Raw genomic sequence first — 6,372 nt, 5'->3', positions numbered from 1 at the left:
CAGGAGGCTGAGGCAGGAGAATAGCTTAAACCCAGGAGGTAGAGGTTGCAATGATCCAGGATCGCACCACTGCACTCCAGCCTGGGGGACAGAGGGAGACTGTCTCAAAAAAAAAATAAATAAATTTTCATAGTAGACTATGTAAAAGGAAACCATCCCGTGAAGAAAATATTTTCTTTTTTCTTTTTTTTTTTTTCTGAGACGGAGTCACGCTCTGTCGCCCAGGCTCTGGAGTGCGGTGGCACAATCTCCGCTCACTGCAAGCTCCGCCTCCTAGGTTCACGCCATTCTCCTGCCTCAGCCTTCCGAGTAGCTGAGACTACAGGTGGCCGCCACCATGCCCAACTAATTTTTTTGTATTTTTAGTAGCGACGGGGTTTCACTGTGTTAGCCAGGATGGTCTCGATCTCCTGACTTTATGATCCGCCTGCCTCGGCCTCCCAAAATTCTGGGATTATGGGCGTTAGCCACCTTGGGGCCTGTAATCCCAGCTACTTGGGAGGTTTAGGCAGGAGAATCGCTTGAACCTGGGGAGCAGAGTTTGCAGTGAGCCAAAATCATGCCACTGCACTCCAGCCTGGGAGACAGAGTGAGACTCCATCTCAAAAAAGAAAAAAAAAATTTAGATTCCCCACAACATAATGAAATGTTCAAACGCTATTGAATTATACACTTTAAATGGGTGAATTTTATGTATTTGAATTATATCTCAATAAAGCTCTTTTTAAAAGTTAGATTTCAGGCAGGGAGTGGTGGCTCACACCTATAAACCCAGCACTTTGGGAGGCCAAGTTGAAAGGATTGCTTGAACCCAAGAGTTCAAGATCAGCCCGAGCAACATGGTGAGACTTTGTCTCTGAAAAAACAAACAAACAAACAAACAGGCATAGTGGCTTGTGCCCATGGTACCAGCTACTGGGGAGGCTGAGGTGGGAGGATCGCTTGAGTCCAGGAGTTTGAGGCCACAGTGAGCTGTGTTTGTGCCACTGCACTCCAGTCTGGGCAACAGAGCAAGACTTTGTCTTAAAAACAAACAAATAAATGAAAAGGCTGGGCGCACGGGCTCATGCTTGTAATCTCAGCACTTGGGGAAGTCGAGGAGCTCACCTGAGGTCAGCACTTTGAGACCAGCCTGGCCAACATGGTGAAACCCCATCTCCACTAAAAATACATAATTAGCTAGGCATGGTGGAAGGCTCCTGTAGTGCCAACTATGTGGGAGGCTGAGGCAGGAGAATTGCTTGAACCCGGGAGGGGGAGGTTGCAGTGAGCCGAGATCGCGCCATTGCACTCCAGTCTAGGCAACAAGAGCAAAACTCCATCTCAGAAAAAAACAAAACAAAACAAAAAAACCAGTATTTATGTATAAAGTGCAAAGGAATGAGATATAACATTCATATACATTTCAAAACATGCAATACAGTATCATATGTTGCTTTAGGAGGCATGCAGGCATAGTAAAATATTAAGTGTGTGGAAATGCTAAATGCAAAACGCAAGGTAAGTTTATTCTTATGGGAAGAGGGATGTTGTCAGGGAAGTATAAATAGAAGGTTTTGGCTGGGCGTGTAATTCCAGCACTTTGGGAGGCTGAGGCAGGCGGATCACCTGAGGTCAGGAGTTCAAGACCAACCTGGCCAACATGGCAAAACCCCGTTTCTACTAAAAATGCAAAAATTAGCCAGGCGTGGTGCCAGGTGCCTGTAATTCCAGCTACTCGGAGGCTGAGGCAGGGAAAATTGCTTGCACCCGAAAGTTGGAGGTTGTGGTTAGCTGAGATTGCGCCATTGCACTGCAGCCTGGGTGACAGAGCAAGACTGTCTCAAAAAAAAAAAAAAAAAAAAATCAACTTTCCCGGAGCATAATCAGGTTTATAGAGAAATGCCATGTTTGGAGGGGATGGTTATTTTATTTCATGTATTTATTTCGATACGAAGTTTCTTTCTTGTTGTTCACACTGGAGTGCAATGGCATGATTTCAGCTCACTGCAACCTCTGCCTCCCAGGTTCAAGCAATTGTCCTGCCTCAGACTCCTAAGTAGCTGGGATAACAGGCATGCGCTACCACACCCAGCTAATCTTGTATTTTTAGTAGAGATGGGGCTTCACCATGTTGGTCAGGCTGGTCTGGAACTCCTGACCTCAAGTTATCTTCCTGCCTCGTCCTCTCAAAGTGATGGGATTACAGGCGTGAGCCACCGCACCAGGCGTGGAAGGGATATTTAGAGATATATTGACAAATTGCAGAATGCTCTGAACTCATTAGCTTCCACAATGGATTTCCCTTTCAGTCTCAAGACATTTCCAGAGGTTGGTAATTTATTTATTTACTTTTTTTCTGAAATAACAACGTCCACTGTAAAAATTTAAAACCACGGTAGTATAAAAATAGGATATATAGGAACTTCTTTGCACTCCTCTCATTTAGTTCTACTCCACGGAATTAATGATTGTTAATATTTTCTTGTTTATCCTTTCAGAACTCCATTTATTGGTGAGAATGGTTTTATATCAAATGTCTTAGCCACAGTCAGGAAGCTGAGGCAGGAGAATTGCTTGTACCCGGGAGACGGCAGTTGCAGTGAGTTGAGATCCAGCCACTGCACTCCAGCCTGTGCAACAGAGTGAGACTCTGTTTCAAAAAAAGAAAAGAAAAAAGAAAAAACATCTTAGCCAGGCACAATGGCTCATGCGAGTAATCACAGCACTTCCGGAGGCCAAGGTGGGAGGATCCCTTGAGGGCAGGAGTTTGAGACCAGCCTTGGCAACTCGTAGAGACCCCGTCTGTAAAAAAATGTAAAGAAAAGCTTCACAATACAGTCTACTTATTTAATATACATCAAAATATGTTAAATCTGGAAAGCAATTTTTATTGAAGGGCAAGGTAATCTTTCCAACATACATTTTAAAATTTCATAGGAGTAAGAAAGTTGTAGAGGCAGAAATGGTGCAAGACCATTAGAAACACCATCACACCAGCTGGGCATGGTATTGTACACTTGCAATCCCAGCTACTCGGGAGGCTGAGGTAGGAGGATCCCTGTAACCCGGCAGTTTGAGACCAGCATGGGTGGCACAGTGAGACCCCCATCTCTTAAAAACAAACAAACAAAAAACAGCCGGGCGTCGTGGCTCATGTCTGTAATCCCAGCACTTTGGGAGGCCGAGGCGGGCGGATCATCTGAGGTCAGCAGTTCGAGACCAGCCTGACCAACAAGGTGAAACCCCGTCTCTACTAAAAATACAAAGTTGGCTGGGCGCAGTGGCTCATACCTGTAATCCCAGCACTTTGGGAGGACGAGGTGGGCAGATCATGAGGTCAGGAGATCGAGACCATCCTGGCTAACACGGTAAAACCCTGTCTCTACTAAAAATACAAAACAAAGCAAAAAAATCAGCCAGGTGTGATGGCACGTGCCTGTAGTCCCAGCTACTTGGAAGTTGAGGCAGAATTACTTCAACCCTGGAGGCAGAGGTTGCAGTGAGCCAAGATCGCGCCATTGCACTCTAGCCTGGGTGACAGAGCAAAACTTGTCTCAAACAACAACAACAAAAACCAAAAAACTGTCACAGTGGGATTTTAACAGAGGACACTAAGAGCATCCAAACACTACTTACGAAACAAATTGATAGAGCCTAGACTATGTCTCAAGTTATAACTGAAAATATACAGCTTATGAAACTAAGAGGTGAGAGTACAAATTCAGGGTCAGACAGTCAGTCATTGTTATTTATTCATGAAATCACGTTATTTCCCAGCAATTCAGCTTCCTCATTTATAATTTAGAGTAATGATTGCTGGGAAATGCAGTCTCATGCATGTAGTCTTTCAATCCTGACTTGGCCTCATAAGAATAGACCGTGGGCCTAGAATGCTTCTTTACCAAGAGATGAAAGAGCCCAGTCGGATGCCGTGGCTCACGCCTGTAATCCCAGCACTTTGTGGGGCAGGCGGATCACTTGAGGCTAGGAGTACAAGACCAGCCTGGCCAACACAGTGAAACGTCATCTACACTAAAAATACAAAAATTAGCCCGGTGTAGTGGTACACATCTGTAGTCCCAGCTACTCAGGAGGCTGAGGCACGATAATTGCTTGAACCTGGGTGATGGAGGTTGCAGAGAGCTGAGATTGCACCACTGTACTCCAGCCTGGGTGACAGAGCAAGACCCTGTCACAAATTTCAAAACAAGAGGCCGGGCACGGTGGCTCATGCCTCTAATCCCAGCACTTTGGGAAGCCCAGGCAGGCAGATCGCCTGAGGTTGGGGTTTGAGACCAGTATGGTCAGCATGGTGAAACCCTGTCTCTATTAAAAATACAACAATTAGCTGGGCATGGTGGCAGGTGCTTGTAATCCCAGGTACTCAGGAAGCTGAGGCAGGAGAATCGCTTGAACCCAGGAGGTGGAGATTGCAACGAGCCGAGATTGTGCCATTTCACTCCAGTTGGGCAACAGAGCAAGGCTCCATCTCAAAAAAAAAAAAAAAAAAAGAGAGAGAGAAAAGAAAAAAGAGCCCAAGTGACCTGTGCTGGTTTATTGTCTCTGTGAGACTGCCTTTCCCTGTGGCAAGCCCAATGCGCCAGAGGGGTACACATAGCCAGTTTCCCTGCACTGGCTGCCAGGAAGCTGATCCTGCTCTGTAAGTAAAGTGTTGCTCCACCCATGGCTTGATTGCATTGTTTTGCACAACTCTGATGGTGAGGTGCATTGAGTGGAAACATTTGGACTTCTATTCTTGTCGGTTGGCACAGTGATGATCTTTGCAATCCTCCATGTCGTAGGAGTCATTCCCTCTGTGTTGCGTTGGTAACCAGCGTTCAGTGTTCTGCTCTCCTGGGATTGACAACCAGGGGCACCATATTTTGCTTAATGATTAAGTGAGGCTGGGCATGGTGGCTCACACCTGGAATCCCAGCACTTTGGGAGGCCAAGGCAGGCGGACCATCTCGGATTAGGAGTTTGAGACTAGCCTGGCCAACGTGGTGAAATCCGGTCTTTACTAAAAATGCAAAAATTAGCTGGGCATAGTAAAAATTAGCTGGTGCCTGTAACCCCAGCTACTCAGGAGGCTGAGGCAGGAGAATTGCTTGAACTCAGGAGGTAGAGGTTGCAGTGAGCAGAGATCGTGCCATTGCACTCCAGCCTGGGTGACAGAGTGAGACTCTGTCTCAAAAAACAAACAAACAAAAAACAATGATCAAGTGAGATAATATTTAAACATTTCTACATAAATATACATAAATAATATATTAAAATTCTATATACAGTCTAGTGATGTTAAAAATGTTGATATTGGGCTGGGTGCAGTGGCTCACATCTGTAATCCCAGCACTTTGGGAGGCCAAGGCAGGTGGATCACCTGAGGTAGGGAGTTCGAGACCTGCCTGACCAACACAGAGAAACCCAGTCTCTACTAAAAACACAGAATTAGCCAGGCATGGTGGCACATGCCTGTAATCCCAGCTACTTAGGAGGCTGAGGCAGGAGAATCGCTTGAACCCTGGAGGCAGAGGTTGCAGTGAGCTGAGCTCTGCCATTACACTCCGGCCTGGGGCATCAAGAATGAAACTCTGTCTAAAAAAAAGAAAAACAACAACAACAAAAAGAAACAAACAAAAAGACTTGATATTGTCCTTAATTCCTTCCAAAAATCACATGAGCTTCTGCCAATAACTAGAGCGGAAGGACAATCATCAGATATATTTAGCATCGAAGGAACAAAAAGGACAAAATTATTAATTCTGTACTACAATCAATAAAAAGCTAATGTCTGCATTTGTACATTTGGTAATATGATTATGTGTTAAATGGTGGCATGTATATGTGAGTGTGTGCCTGTGTGTGTTTTGAGTGGAGTGAAAAATAAGGCAGTAAATGGTTTTTCTGCCACTGACTAGAACACGAAAAAGTTTATAGGCACATCCAACAACAATGGAAACACAAACCATCTCCGGAGGTCAATATATTCCTTCTACTTCCTGTTATTTTACAAGAAACACTTTCTTACCTAGTTTGTTTTTCCTTATGCTTTCTCTTGGACATTTCTCTATTGTATTTCTTCCTCTTTTTACAAAACCATTGACTTATCTGCAAAAAATGAGGTGTGCGATGTGATTAATACAGAAATAAGGATATTGGTCTATGTGAGTAATAGTACTATAGAAGTGACTTTGTCTATCAATGAAGAAATGTGTATTAATGTCGTCATACCTGTTTATGTGTCATGCCAAATTCAAACGAGAGTGATAGACTCTCTTGTATTGTGGGGCAACTGTTTAACTTAAACTTTGCCCAGAGAGTGTCCATGAGGGATTTGCTGACTAATCTACCCTTGGAATATTGTTTCTTATTTTCCCTTTTCCTTTTTTC

This window comes from Mandrillus leucophaeus, unplaced genomic scaffold (genome assembly GCF_000951045.1).
Source record: "Mandrillus leucophaeus isolate KB7577 unplaced genomic scaffold, Mleu.le_1.0 Scaffold245, whole genome shotgun sequence".
NCBI classification, from domain to species: Eukaryota; Metazoa; Chordata; class Mammalia; order Primates; family Cercopithecidae; genus Mandrillus; species Mandrillus leucophaeus.
This window is presented reverse-complemented; position numbering follows the sequence as displayed.